This window comes from Chelonia mydas, chromosome 3 (genome assembly GCF_015237465.2).
Source record: "Chelonia mydas isolate rCheMyd1 chromosome 3, rCheMyd1.pri.v2, whole genome shotgun sequence".
Taxonomy (NCBI): Eukaryota; Metazoa; Chordata; order Testudines; family Cheloniidae; genus Chelonia; species Chelonia mydas.
Window position 1 is genome coordinate 165927175 of NC_057851.1, and position 16580 is coordinate 165943754.

General features: G+C 40.9%; 1 long non-coding RNA gene across 1 annotated transcript in view; it reads left to right on the top strand.

Moving 5' to 3' along the window:
• Nucleotides 1-2230: 2230 nt before the first annotated feature.
• LOC122465203 overlaps nucleotides 2231-16580 on the top strand; it is a 45007-nt gene continuing 30657 nt past the window's right edge. The window contains exon 1 of the long non-coding RNA XR_006289871.1: nucleotides 2231-2374. This is a non-coding gene — a long non-coding RNA (uncharacterized LOC122465203). The remainder of the gene's footprint in view (nucleotides 2375-16580) is intronic.

Here is a 16580-nt window from a genome sequence, read left to right on the forward strand (position 1 = left end):
TCATAATGACAGTTTAAAAAGAACCAATTGGCCTGATATAAAGCATAACAAACTACTAGTGCAGTGCCAAAAGGTGACGCTTTAAGTCAAGACCTCATGAAATACCATGCCATGGCAGAAACAGCTTTTTATGTATTGAAGCTGAGCTTCCCAAAGGGGCCGAAAGGAACTGGATACCCAAATCCCATTGAAATTCAATGGAATTTAGGCAGCTATCATCCTTCGACTCCTTTGAAAATGCAGCCAGCCTGGATTTTTTTTACCCTACTACAGCTTATATAGCCTGGTCTCCTAGGCCTTGCATAAAAAGCAGCTGTCAAAATGTGCTGTCGTCTCTACATTTCAAAGCAAAAATGAAAGTGAAGTGTCAGCTCATTATTCTGTTGAACTTATGAAAAATCTATCTACAGACTTCTTAATGTTTACAGCTCTATTAATATGGTGCATGCTGCTGTATGAAACTTGGCTTTAAGTAACCTTTGTTCTGTATTAGGATCTGTAAGTAGTTGTCTTTCTTTATAGCAATCACAAAAGTTTAAACCACCTCATATTTAGGGATGCACTTTCCCCTCCCTCCATTTTATTTGTCATTTCCTAAAAATTATGGGCTTAGACAGTGCCCTAGCTTTATGCAGCTGTGCAGGGCAGTAATAAGGAGTAACACCCCCCCCCCCCCCCCCCCCGCAACTCAGGCCACATAAGAGCTCCCTACAATCACAGTCACTGTTAAGGGAGTGTCAGGTATGCACCTGAGATGCTTCCCCTGGAAGAAACTGGCCAGGGAAGGGAGAAGGTAATGTCATGGTTCCACCGTCTGTACATGTCAACAAGCAGAACTGGAAGTATGTTGGACTCTGAAAATTGATGTCCCAAATTAATCCCTGTCTTCCCACACCCTCCCACTAGCATATCTAGGAACATTTCCAGTGCAACCCAAGGGGCAGCATGTCTTCTGCATTTCCCCTTAATTCAGGCCATTTCTGATGGGTTCAGTGTAGCCCATTTGACATGAATTCTTAACAGAACCGTAAAGAATATGATTTTAAAAATCAGCATTCCTTAGCAGTGTTTTGTTAGAAGGCGAACTCCTGAAAACTATCTCCAGGATGAAAAGAAATGTACACAAACCTCAAACTTCATAGTCGTCATGCTGGGATGGCGACCACCCCCCTCACTCACACCATGTAGTCCTATCCAAAAGAGTGTGACTGCTCCTCAGAGTAATGTCAGCATAGGCAAGGTCCCAGTAATTATTATTGTTTGGACTGGCACAAGGATAATCATTACGTCCAGGTTAAATCACCATCAGCGGTCTCACAAATCTTATAAAGAACCTGTTTGATCCAGACTGACAAGATTTATTTTTCTTTTCTTGTGGAATCATGGGTCTGCCATTGTGAGATGTCACTCTGTTAAGAACTGTACAGGCTCCAGCTATTTGGTGGTGTTGCTCGGCATTCAATGAAAGGTTTCACTCAGAGGGGTCCACGAACTAGATAGTGGTGATGGTGTTCATATTAGAGACCCCTAGCAACCTGTGCTTCCCAAATTCTAAATTGTATGAGAGTGTTCAATTGCAAACTGCATTGTGGCATAATACAACACAACTGTAATTTGGAGATTATGCTAATTTAAAACAAAGTAGGATGGGCCAGCTCGCATTAACTCTAATAGGAGCAGGATGGGGCCCACAATAACACTGGGCCTGATTCTGATCCAATTTTACACCAGTGTAAATTCGTTGATTTCAGTTGAGTGGTTCCTGCTTTATACCGGCATAAATGAGATTAGCATCCAGCCCTTGAAATATAGTGATTGTAGTCTACTTGGTAAATTTAAAAGTTGGAATCCATTTCAAAACATTCAGGAAAAGGTTCGTCTTGTTTCCTAATTGTTTTTGTTTGTGTTTTTTTTAATCATAGGAACAATAGAATTGTGTTACATATTGTTGTATATTTATGGAGCATGGTTTCTCGTTATGATGTCACACAGCATGATCAACAAAATCAAACCGAAAAAAGAAAGTAAAATTCCCAACTTTTGCAAGGTGGAGGATGAATACTTTTCAATGATGAACAATTGCTTTATTTTTCACATAGAGAGTTGATGAAAGAGAAAAAAAATGGAATATACTGCAAATCTGCCTTATATTATTAACGGTAATATTCATGCCCAGTTCCTGAGAGCTCTTCCAGTCTGTGTAGTTCTAATGTGCCTAGCACCATGGCAGTTGGGCACCAATAGCTGAGAGACCTTTCAGGAATCTTAGAGTTTATACAAATAACTTGTGGGAGTTTTGAAAGTGTAGAGATAATGTACTAATGTATTGTGTTGTTTTTCAGAAACCCCAAGTCATACAACAAGAACAATAATGGTAAGTCTCCAGGAGCTCTATTTTTTTTCCTTTTAAGTTTGGAAAGCTGAACTGAGAACTACAATGTTGTAGGCTGCTAGTGTATGATATCTCTGTTAATATAATATTGTGGTATTGTAGAAGAAAGATTTGACTTTGGGGTACCACTATCCACTGGCAACCTAGAAAAAAAAGAAAGATATTGACTGTTTTTCAAGACACTGAAAAAGAATAGTTGTGTGTGTATAAATATAGGGAATACACAATGATGTACAGTGAAGGTTCTATCACTCCTCGTTTGGAATGGTCACATTACTCATGAGTGGAGAAGGTCTGATTGTGTTATACCGATGATTCCAAACTATCTCCCCCTACATGCATCTTACATATATCATGTATGTCACAGAGCAACTAGTTAAGAAAGCTTTATAGGGTTCAAAAATATATTTGAATTATTTCTTGTATCCCTCCACCTGTGAAACCAGCTACCTGGGTTTTTTACCACGAGTTTAACTGTTCAGGACTCAGAGGGAGAGAAATATTACAACCAATAAATGCAACGACCTAAAATAGTTTCTCTTTTCTCATAATCTCATATTTTTAGATCTATTATAGTGGATCCTACTGGGGAGCTAGGGATATTCTCTTCCCAAATGTATGAAACTTCCATTATGGGATTACGAGAGTGAAAAATTTAATTGAGGTTTTTAAAGCAAATCTTACTCTCAACCGGGAATGATTTATAACCCTCCTGGGCCTCAGGCTGGAGAAATGTCATTTTTGGCAGGAGGAAGTGGCTGTTTGAAGCAGCTCAAAGTGCGGAATGTTAGAATAAGTCCCCAGGGGATGGATTAATGGGCAGATAATGTGGCCACAGGTTACATTTGTTAATCATGTGGCTGTGCAATTCATCATACGCCTTTCCAATATATCACTTATCTCATATATAAGGGACATGTAAATTCCTACATGAAGAATCTACCTGGTTAACTTAGCGTTAATGTCACTTCAGTGCATTTGCAATCAACATAATCACTAAAACTCCAGTTCAAATGGATAACTGATTGCAGAGAGACACAAATCTCCAATTCATTTAGCAGCCTATAGGTAAGCCCTACTGCCTCGCCATACAGGATATGCTGTACTCCTTGTTTTTAAAGAATTTAAAAGGTCTATCATGCTTGTAATTGTGTGCGTGTCTATGCAGAGAGAAGAGTTTTAAAGATAAATGATTTTAGAAGTACGCCTTTAAAGATCTCTCTCCCATAAAATTAGGGAGGGATGTTCAGAATTGCTCAGCATTGGTCCAGCTCTGCTTGCACTGAAGTCAGGAGCAAAGCTAGGCCAATGCTGAGTGTATTTGAACATCCTACCTTAGTCTTTTTCTTACTGTTACTTGATATGGGCCCAGGCCTTGCATATGATTTCAGGATATCTCCATATTGGGAATGAGACTGGAGAAAAATCAAAGACCTTATTTTCTTAGTCTCTAATTGTTATAGTTATAGAAATGCTGTGTTTCAATAACATATCAGTGTCCTCTTTACCATATGAATTCTGGCCACATTTTGGAGTAAAGAAGTCTATTTAAATTCCTGTAAGAATATTTTACTGTACCTAACATAATGTCTCATGCATATCTGCCGAGAATCAGAAATACACAGCAATTTTGACTGTTTACAAATCATTGTACACATTACAACATCCAAATTAATGTGCCCCATTCAAAGCAATATACAGTAGCTGTCCATTCTAGCAGTCTTTAAATAAATGAAAATAAGATTAACAACTGATATGCTATTAAAAGAATGTGAAAATGATCCAGCGACAAATCTACTCATTTTTGTAATTAAAAACATAAATGAATGAGAAAAGGAAAACCTCAGAGCCTGCAATGAGTAGAGAGAATACAACACCATAGACAGAGAATTTATCATTCCGTTTCTGTACATTAGGAAACTATATGAAAATAAGAGAGTCTTCATTCATATAATACAGTATATGCATATACAGTAAAACACATACTATCATGAGCTATATTTAAACAGCTGCTGCACTGAATTACTCTTCTGTACTAAATTCCAGCTCTTTTGAATGATTATGATAGCTATAAGCATAATACAATATAAAGTTGGTGTGTGGTCGTAAGTCAATTGAATGGCAGAAATACAATGGCAAACAAGTCTGAATAATGGCTAACCTGCTTTAATTTGAGGAGGCTTTTCTCGTGCCAAGTCAAAATAATTCTGTCTGCTTTTAAATTGCATTTGTAGTCAGTGAAATGCCATAAATAAAGGCATTAAATCTGACCTCATTTATCTGAGGACAGCAAATTTATGTTTAAGTCAAATCCAATGAGGAATAGAGTGGGCTTTTCCTTTTTTCTCTTAAAATTCCCATGGAGCCTTAATAATGTTGAAACCCCCACCCCCCCAAAATATATTTCATTTGTGCTTAAAGATTACAGTGTCCACATATTTGTTTTGTTTCAAACCCTTGTTTGTACAGTCAGGAACTAGGAGTGATTTAATGATATAAAGGAACTTGTTTATATTAATGTTTTCTAAACCATTTCCGGCATAAACAACAGGTTTCCTTATTGTCCTAAGGACAATCATCTGGGTCATTCTCTTTCAGTAGCTAAACTACTGGTGTAAGAGATATTGACAAAGAGAGCTCCATTTTAAAACAGTGCTTTAAAAGCTCAGTTTATCCAGAGAACTTAAGGCTTTTGTATAATTCCTACAAAGTGGCTATGTACTATGCAGTGTTTGAGCATAGAAATAGCACTGATTGTTCAGAAAGTCATCAACCATTTCATTATCGGATCTCTGTCATTCAGTGGGATGTTAGTCTGTACATTCAACATTATAACAGACCTATTTTAGTCATATAATTCATGGATGTTCAACAGCAGTCAATAAATTGCAGGCACAAATAATAGTATTCCATTTTTTAACCACCTATCATTTGTGCCTACATCATAGAGGGCCAAACTGTGCCCTCTTTAAACATTTGCCTTACACAATCAGTGTCAGTGCACAGAGCATATAAACAATTCTAAGAGTTGAAAATTGTTTTGTGACAGATGTGAGTAGCCCAACTGTTTCAAAGCAGAACCAATCTCTGATTCTAAATTTGACAGAACTGCTGTTGTGCTTTATTTTGTCTTCAATGTAATTTGGTCAATGTTGAATTAAACCAATTAACATGGGTTGGTATCACACACACCTGAGCATGCCTGCTCTTTTCTGCTTATTTTTCTTTCTGCACTAAAAAAGCTTCTTTGCACTATGATTCCTTTTCAAGATGGGCTGTAAATGCTTTTGTATCGGGCTAAGAGGCTGCTAACTTAGTGGGATTTTTTTATTTTTATTTTATTTTTTTGGCCAAGGAGTGGGAAAGGATTACAGGATTTCATAGAGTCATAGACTGTAAGACCAGAAGGAGGGACCCTTATGATCATCTAGTCTGACCTCCTGAATATCACAAATCAGAGAAGCTCACCTGTGAATTTCTGCATCAATCTTATAACTTCTTTTTGAGCTATAGCATCTCTCTGAGATATACAGCTAGCCTTGATTTGAACTGAGGATGATGCTCTTGTAGCTAAGGGACTGGACTGTAAATCAAGAGATGTGGGCTCTTTTCTAAACTTCTACATAGGCTTCCTGTGTGGCCTACAGAAAGTTCTTTAATCTCTGTTGCTCAAATTCCCCGTCAGTAAAATGGGGACTATAAGATGTCCCTGCCTCACATGAGTACTGTGAGTGTGTGGATACATTCATGACTGGTTGGTATTCAGATGGTTATGCTGAGGAGTGTCATAGAGAAGCCTGTAAATAAATAAATAATACTAAACTGAGGTCTGTCAGTGGCATAAAATCCAAAACTTTCATTCCTCTTACATGTGGCCCAAGAAATTAAGAAGTGATAAATGCACAATTAAATTCATTTGTATAAAACTGTCTGAAAAGCCAGATCTCTGAATTCACTGCTCTCTGTCTCAGTAGCACTCAAACACCAGTGAAGGAGATGCCAATACTAAGTGTGCAAGGAGGTGGCTGGCCGGCCCGAACTGGTTCCCAGGTGACTCCTCCCATAAAATACCTCTCTTGTTAATTCCTCTGGGCCCCGTTAGATTCCAAGAGACATGAGCTTCATTCCAGAATGACTCCAATGGGACTTAAGCAAGTGCTTAAAGTTAACCACATACATATGTGCTTTCCTGAATTTGGGGTCTTAGATGTAATCTGTTTGGGGTAGGGGCTGTATCTTACTACGTTTGCATAATAGAGCTTTGATCTCAATTAGGGCCCATATGTGCCACCACAGAACAAATAGTAATAATAGAATGTTCATTCCCATGCTTTCCCAGCCATAAGAAGCCTTTAAATTGTTACTTTAAGAGAAGGTGGGCGGTGCTCACTGTTTTTTTTTATCTAGCAGAGCTTGTACATTAAAAAAACTTGCATTTGAGCTGATGATTTTGCAAGTAATTTTAGACTGGGCCTGCTGCTGCGGGAAGGAGGAGTCTTATCAGACAGAAATACATTGCCACTTCACTCCTTTTTGAAAGGGGACGTTGTACTCAATGAGCCTGTAAGCATTTTCCTGTAGAAATGGGGAAATCATGCACCTATCTGATAAGTTTTGTGTGGCAACCATTGCATAGTGCTTTGAAATTCTAGCCATGCACCTTTGCCTTTGAGTGGAACTCAAGCAGACTGGTGCCTACACCGATCTATGATTATTTAGCAGAGGATTTGCACTGTGGGAAAGATGTGGCCACATGCCCTCTCTCCACAACACCAAGTGCCTGATCAAAAGCCTATCGAAGACACTAGAAAGATTGCCATTGATTTCAATGGGTTTTGGATCGACCCAAATGCATTAATTCTTCTTTGAGTAGTGTCCCTATGGGGGCTTCACTGTAGATGTATCTGCATCCCTGTGCTGCTGATCGGAGAATTTTGGTAGCAGTGTCTATTTGGCCCACGCATGCTCTGCCCCCTCCTTGTGGTCAGCCAAGAGGCTAACCAGCATTGCGCAGTGAACCCTCCTCAGTTCCTTCTCAACCACCCCTGGTTAGAGATGGAGCTTTAGCTGTCTGTTAGCGGATTGTTACCTTCTATAGAATATCTGATTATTTCTGTAATCTTTTAGAGCTCCCTTTTTCTTTTTCACTCCTTTGTTTCATTTATTTATTTAGCTAAAAAAAACCCCTTTACTTCATTTTTCTTTGACCCTCCCTCGCCCCACCCCCCATCTGAGAATCCCCCCTGGACAGGATATGCCCAGTTCACTGGGCTTCAAGAAGTGTCTCAGTTGCAAAGAATCTACCCCAGTGACTGACGAACAATCTCAGTGCCTCCGCTGCCTGGGAGAAAACCACATCCCACAGAAGTGTGGTTTATGCCAACCATTGAAACCCAAACGTAGAAAGGAGAGAGAACTGAAACTAAAGCTTCTCTTAATGGAAGTGGCTCTACAACCAGCCTCAGAGCTGCACCAAGACTCCGGAAGGTGGGAATCCTCACGGCAACCCTCTACATCTATGGAAGGTGAGCCTAAGAAGTCAATCATACGCCATTCTCACAAGGCCTCTAAGAAAAGGGCCATGAGTCTCCACATCGAGCCCCGACTGAGCCAAAACCAATTTTCGGCTTGCTCGATATCATTGGTACTGATGGCACCGAAGCCATCTAAATCCGGCACCCAGAGCTCTCATGGGACTGCCCCGACAGAACATGTTGGGCTCCCTAAGGACCCGAAGGGCACAGGAAAGGAATCATGCATGCTGACTGGGCACAAGAAAATGAAAGAATCCACCTGTGGAAGGCTCCTTCTATGGGGACATTGATGTTGGTACCATCGTCAGCAAGCCAGGATGGCATGGCCAAGTCCTTTGGTGCAGACATCTCAGCACTGCTACCAGTACTGATGACTGTGGCATCTCTGGACTTCTAGTACGTGACAGATCTTTTGGTGTCTGACACACCGGACTCACTTCTACTCAGTACTGTGGGCTGGGTGGGAGAAGATAAATTCCGTGTCTTTCGCTGGCATGTAATATTTTATATCGGCCCTCTTGCATATTGGCGGGACTGACGCCGGGATCTGCCATATGAATTTGGCAGGGTCCAAGAGGGCCTCTTAATAGGGAGGGCTACTGTGGACAATTCAGAGGTGTGTAGAACGTCCAATAGTTTGTGGTATGACTCGGTCACCTCTTGTAGTGGTAGTTGTAATGCACTTAAAAGGCAAAGGCTTTTACACTCACTACTTCCTGATACCCAAGAAAAATGGAGGTTGGAGACCCACACTGGACCCCAGAGCATTCAACAAATTTGTCAAGGCTCAGAAGTTCAACAGGGTCACTATGCTGATGATTATTGTAGCGTTAGAAAAAGGAGACGGGTTCATGGCCCTCGACCGCCAGGATGCTTAATTCCACATTTCGATTGTACCATGTCACAGAAGATATTTCAGATTCACACTAGGCCAGGAACACTACCAGTACAGAGTACGTCCTTTTGGCCTCTCATCGGCCCCCAGCGTTTTCTCCAAGGTCCTCTCTTTGGTGGCAGAGCAGGGCATTATGATCTAACCTTACCAGGACAATTGTCTCCAGAGGGTGTGTTTCTTCATTGAAGCCCAGAGAGTTACTCTGGATCTATTCAAGAATCTGGACCTACAAATCAATGCACAAAAATTGACATTAATGTTGGTACAGAGGAGCTGATCTTGACTCCGTCTGAGTGAGAGCACTCCTCCTACAACACAGATTCCTCAGTCTCTCCGGGAGTCCATGCTTATAGAGACAGTACAATCCAGCCCTCAGATATCAGCCAGACACTGCCTTCAGCTTCTGGGGCACATGGCCACGGGCACATTGGTGATCGCTCATGCCAGACTTCACATGAGATTCTTCTAATCATGGTTCAGTTCAGTTTACAGACTGAACAAAGACATAATGCTGTTGATGCCCACCAAAATTAAGCAGTCCTTGAATTGGTGGAAAGACCCAGCAAATGCATTCATGGGAATCCCATTTGCTCAGCTCCTGCATCACTGCTTCTCACCACTGATGCACCCCTCATAGGATGGGGTGCCCATCTCAACGATCTCACGGTGCAGGGCGAATGGTCTCCACCCGAGACAGGCCTTCACATCTATCTATCTCAAACTCAGAGTGGTCAGGAACATGTGTACTCATTTCCTTCCACCAATCAGAGGTACACACACAAAGGTTATGATGGACAATATAGCATGCATATATTACACAAACTGTCAAGGAGGCATCAGGTTACCCTCCCTTTGTATGGAAGCACTAAAGTTATGGAACTAGTGCATTTCTCAGTGTTAAGATATCAGTGGCTTATCTACCACGAGTACTCAACACAACAGTAGACAGTCTAAGCCACAAATTCCCGCACGACCACAAGTGGGAAATAGACTCAGTGATACTCTGGACATATTCCGACGATGGGGGACACCGATAATAGACTTGTTTGCTACTTACCAGAAGAAGAAATGTCCACGGTACTGCTCCAGAGGGGACATCAGCCAGCACTCCATGGGGGATGCTCTCCTCCTCTCATGGGACAAGGGCCTTCTTTACGTCTTTCCCCCATTCCCTCTATTGCTGAAAGTCCTGTTGAAAATAAAAAGAGAAAAAGCAAACATTATACTGATCACTTCCACCTGGCCCAGACAGACATGGTAACCTTACTTGCACTGTGCCACCAATGACTCTTCCAACCACTCCTTACCTCCTCTCGCAGAACTCTCCATCCCAACCTATGGATACTACGGCTCAAAGCCTGGCTTCTTCATGGTTCCAGCACATAAAAACATCATGCTCTGAAGGACGTACAGGAAGCGTTATTACCCAACAGGAAAGTGGCTACCCATCCTACTTACCTATAGAAGTGGACTAGATGTTGGATCTGGTGCCAGTCCAAAAGAGTCACCCCTTATCAGGCCACTCTACCTGTAGTCCTAGACTATTTGCTGAATCTCAAGAAATCGGGACTGTCTATTAGCTCGCTAAAAGTACACTTAGCAGCAATAATGACCTTCCATCTGCAGGAAGAGGGGCACTCCATTTTTTCCCACCTGACTACGAAGAAGTTTCTCAAAGGCATAGCAAACCTCTTTCCCCAACCCAGACTTCCTACCCTATAAGGGCATCTCAATCTAGTATTAAAAGGACTGACCCGACCACACTTTGAACCCACGGCTACTTGTTCTTTAACTCACCTTTCCATAAAGACAGTGTTCTTGATTGCCGTTACCCATCATAGTGTTCTTCCCTGACAAAGTCACGCGTAGACCACATCCGAAGTTTACCCCCAAAGTGACTTCTGCATTTCATGTGAACCAACTCATTCACCTTCCAAACTTTTGTCCCAACCCTCACCAAAACAATAGGGAAACCATCCTCCATACACTCAGTATAAGAAGAGCCTTGGCCTTTTATTTGGACAGGTCAAGAGTTTTTAGAAAATCTCGAAGACTCTTCCTCTCCAGGACAGATCTAGAGGCACAGTGATTTCAGCTCAAGGACTCTCTAAATGGGTCTCGAACCCCATCTACAATCAGCACACACTCTACAAGATCAGTTGCCTTGTCTGTCACTTTCTCCAAGAGTATCCCTATATTAGAAATCTGTAGAGCAGTTACCTGGGCATCTGCACGTACATTTGCAGAACACTATGCCCTCCTGGGGGACTGCTGTAGTGTGCCAGATTGGGCACCACGGTGCTATCATCCATCACAGACTCAACTCCAAAGCCCCAGCCTCCAGTGGGGGGATGGTGCTTGGGAGTCACCTACAGTGGAACACCCATAGAGTCACCTTTCGAAGAAGAAGTTACTCACCTTGTGCAGTAACAATGGTTCTTTGAGATGTGAGTCTGTATGGGTGCTCCACAACACACCCTCCTTCCCTCTACGTTGGGGTTCTCATCAAACACTCTATGACAGAGAAGGAACTGAGGGGAGGGGGCAGCACACGTGCAGGCTGAATGGACACTGCTATCAAAACTCTCCAATCAGCAGCGCAAGGGCACAGATACATCTCCAATGGAGCACCCATAGGGGAACACATCTGTAAGAACCATTGTTACTGCACAAGGTGAATAACTTCTTCTGCAATATGCTGTCTTTCCACCTCTGTGGTGAGGGGGGGGGGGGTCTGATGGCTTCTTTGGCAGCTCTTAACTATGAGCATTCTATGTTTAACATCACACATCAAATACGGGGCCCTGTGGATGGATCTTCCATTCCCTGCCACCTCCATAGCTGTAATGTTGATGACAGTTTCATTTTCATTTCAACCCGTCAAGACAGGTGGGTTCATAGTCAACATATTATAAACAACAGAGTAATTATTAGAGAGACAAGTTGGGTGAGGTAATATTTTTTATTGGACCAACCTTCGGAGTCTAAAACGGGGCCCCAATTCTAAGTTTTGGGGGGATGGCAGCATTTCTCTTGCCAATATATACTGAGTTCAAGGTATGTAATCGAAAGAAGACAGGTCAGTTGCAGTGCACAGGCCAACTCTGAATTTTTTCTTCAGCCCTTATTAGGTTTTACCTGAGGTAGGACTTCAGGATTTAGTTCCTCACGCACATTCGATTATCTTTCTAAAATCCCCAAAAGAGGAATTTTTCCATAGAATCTTGTCAGCGTAGACCAAAACATGCCCTAGAAATACAGAAGATCTTAGTGCACTCTGTAGCGCAGGCTGAGATATCTAGTGAGAAGGGAACTATAAAACAGAGATTTGTTAGATGACTCATGGGCAGCAAGCTCTAAATAAACCTCTTGCTGAGACACTGATCTGCAATTTTTCCCTCGGTATCTGGAATTTTAGTGCAGTGTAGCTTAGTGATGTAAACACTCAAAATCAAAATGCCAGCTGCTAGTTGCACACTAGAGTGTTGTGATTAAATTAACATAACTTTCTCTATGCATGTTTCCTGACTGAACAGGGGTTCTGCTCATGTTAATGTCATCAGGGTATCATTATGGTCTTTTTTACCTAGGTTTTTAAAATACTCATCAAGATTTATAATCCTGTTTGTTGCAATTGTGTACTGCAGTGAATAAAAAGATGTCTGTAGTATTTAACATAAAAGCTTTGCATGAAAAGGGCTGTTTGTTCTGTGGATTGATATTAATACACTGTGAAATGGTATTAAATATTGTTTTTATATCTAAAGGCAAATATCTTTTATTGGAAGAACTGAACTATTCTGGTCACTGAAAGGATTACAATTCTCCTGGTTAATTAGAAATTCAAAATATTATGGAGTTTACAGCATTAGGAATGATAATCTCTCCTTAAGCACATTGTAGTTTACTCTTTCAAGGTTATGAAAGCAGTAGTGAAAATAAAGGGGAGAAAACTGTAAACATTACTATGCATCAGGAATGGGATGGAAAATATCATGTGACAGTCTTATACTCTCACCTGGAATAATGTATTCAATCCTGATCAAAAATTATATAGTAGAAATAACAGGGGGTTCAGAAACAGGTAATGAAATTTATAAGACATGAAAAGACTTTTTTCAGAGACATGGAAAGACTTTTTTCCACAAATCACAATTAGTCCGTGAAACTCATAGTCACATGATATAACTGGGGCCAAGATGGTTTCAAGAAAGGATTAGATATTTATATGGATAAAGAGTACACCCAGAGTTACATTAATAAGGATTTTTTTTTTTTTTGGGAAAAAAAAAAAAAGCAAACCTGGAAGGGTTTCAAACCCTTATGCTTCAGGTCAGGTCCGGCCCTAGACCAAATGACACCCCAGGTGAGGAACATCTTCAGTTCCTCCATTTGTTAAACTTTTGAATACCTTATTGTTTATTGCATTTGTAACCCATTTCACAACTTTGTGCACGATTTGCATGCATTATTTATCCCTGTCATATAAGATGATAAATTTGCATGCGAGGATCCGTAAATCTGTATTTATTCATGCTATATACAAGCAAATACAAAATTTCATTTCCTCTAAGCTTATAGAAACTTTGTAATTTTAAGAACAACTGAAATGTACTAACATCAAGAAATTGAACTGTGCACCAACATCAGGTGGACCAGTGTTAAATAAAGGTGACAGTCTTATAATGTTAATCCTAGTCTTTTAGTTCAAAAGGTCACTTTTCTCAGCTTTGCCCTCGTGAACTGAAGCACAGTGTCAGAGAGATCCAAAGACTGACGACTGGCATTTTCAAGTAATAAAATAGCAAGTGATGTCAGTCTCTCCTCGGCCATTGTCAATCGAAGATATGTTTTAATGAGCCTGAGCTTCAAAAAGCTGATCTCACCACTTCATGACTGTGAAGCAGAATCGTCAAAACTATCCACACATTAGAAAAAGGGTCCTTCAGCTCTGTATCATGAATGAATTGGAGAACTGAGCATGGAGAGTTCTTCCCATACTGCAGATTGTGATGGATGTTGTCCATTTCGACATAGAGGTCTTTATCACTGACGTCCGAACATTCCCCATGTGTCAGCATCTGGTGAAGGTCCGTACAATTGTTAAGAGTGTTTTCCTTTCCAATGGCTGCTTCCTGAGGTCATACAAAAAACCCCAGGTCTTTTCGTGGTGCTTCTTATACTTTGAGGGACACTCGAGCTGTGTCAATAAGTGAGCAAAAAAAACTCTTGAATTTTTCTTCTGAGCTTCCCATCACCTCATTTCTGCCCTGGTATCCAAACTCTCTCTTCTTCCAATGAATACGAGTTTCCTTGAAGACAGGCTCAGCTCCTAAGTTTTCTGCCATTTCTCTTGCAGCAGTGATGGCATCTTCAAATCCGATGTCTCTGTAGGCCACAACGAAATCAAGGCAGCTTCTCATCGAAGTAGAGTGGTCGCGATGTCCATCGACTGAGTTTGTCATGCCTTGCTTACAACATTTACTTGTAACAGGATATCATGCCAAACCACAATTGAGACCAGAAATTTGAAATCAGTGATCTGGTTTGCCAGACTGCACTTTGTGTCAGATTCTGGCCTTGGCTTTACTGAACTGCACCAGTTCCACCAGAGTGTCATAAACCTCAGTCACTTGGTACCTCGCTGGCCTAACGTGGTCAATGCAGCTCTTGCAGTGAGTGTCACTTAGTGGCTTCATGGTCAGATTAGTAACATTTTCTGTGAGGATCTTCCACCTGATAGTTGATGTTGAAAACACGATGTTTATCCTTTGCAGTACTCTGAAGAGAGACACTGAATCTAAAGAAGACGACACTGCATCTGACACAACTAGGTTGAGGGAATGGCAGCCACAAGGCATGAAGAAAGCTCATAGATTCAGCACAAGGATCCTTGCCTGAACACAGCTGTTTCTTCCCTTCATATTCATGCCATTGTTGTAGCCTTGGCCATGGCAGTTCTGAAGTTTTATTTTACTCTCATTCAAAAAGTTCATAAATAGTTCGGTTAGGCCTTTTCCAGTAGAGTTCTCCATAGACCAGAAACATATCCTTAACTTGGACACAGCCATCCTTATTGTCAACACATCTTACTGTAAATTACATCTTTTCACTGTGACACTAATGTTGGGAGTGCAGTCCATTATTACAGCATAGTACTTTGCTTTTCTGAGCTGCGGCAATATGTTATCAAGCACCTTCCTTGCCATAAGGTCAATCAATTCATTTTGAATTATTTTGCCACAGTAATGGTCCATAGCATCTTTATGAATTACTTGATGTAGCTGCTCACGCATGACATCGTCATATTTTCCAAGGAGCTCTACCAAGACGAGGAAATCACCATTATGTTCCATGAACAACTTATCCAGCGAGCCCCAGAAAGCCAAATGATGCTTTGTAAGAAAGAGAGTAATTGAGATCAGAGGCTCCAGCACATTCTTTCAGTGCGGGGTTTTTACATTAATAATGCACTGGTTTTTTGCATCAGTGCGTTTATTCAGCTTGAGCCTGGACTTGATCTCCATCCATTTGGAGCAGGCTGTAAAATGGCCGGATGACTTTTCATGTTGCTTCAGAGCATCAGTTATCAGTGAGTGTACCCAGAAAGCACAAGCAACAATTTGGCATTCTTGTCAGATATTTTGCAGCAAAAACAGAACTGAGATTAGATAGAGACCTTCCCTTTGGGTTCCTTGTACCTTCCTTTAAGTCATCTAGTACAGACCATTGTAGAAGGAAACTGGACTAGATGGACATTATGTCTGATCTAGTAAGGCGTTTTCTATATTCCTAGTATAAATTTACTATATGGAAATGGTAAACTCATACTGTTATTCTTTAGCATATACAGAATTACATACAGAACAGCTACATTAAAAGAACATTATTAAGGTTCCAAAGTCAAGTACACAAAAGCCTTTGTGACCTTAATCTGGCCTCCTTATGCGTAGGCATAATAATAATCTTTAATTACATGCTCACATTCTATTTTTCACACAGGACCCCTTCCTCATTCAGTGCACAGAATGCACAGTGCTCACTGAATGAGCAATTGTCCAATATTTTTATCCTAATTGTTCAATGTGTCCCTATGGCTTATATACCAAACACTATTCAAATCTTGCTCTGAATACGGAATTATTTTCCTCATGAGTTTTTCTATGATGCTCATCACTAGAGTATCTGAGTGCTTCACAAACATTAATGAATTAATATTCACAACTCCCCTGCAGATAAAATGATATTTGTGACACTGCACCCCATATTCTTCATAGTGATATTATTATGATATGATTATGGCATAATTATGATGCATTTTGTCCAAGATGGGTCATGTAATGTGTCATTGGAAAAATTATGATTTGCTGAATATGATTATCCTATTTGTATGCATGTATCATTTTTGTATCTGAAGTTATGAATATTGACTATGTATCTGTATTTCACACCTGGCAATGCCCACTAGGCAACATGCTTTCAGTCTATATATCTGTCTGGGAAGGGCCTATTCATGGTAATGGGCCATTAGGAAAAACAATAGGCCTTAGGAGAAGCTTATCTCCCACCCGGTGAGCCTGCCTGGGAACATTCCAGATAGCCTGTAAGTAATGGCTGCTATGACTCAGAAAGGACATGTAACCAGACCACATGACAATGGACTCCATCTTAGGATGTCAGGGTTTTTTCCACAAACTGAGTTTGGGACAAAGGGTTCTGATTGTAGAATCATAGGACTGGAAGGGACCTTAAGAGGTCA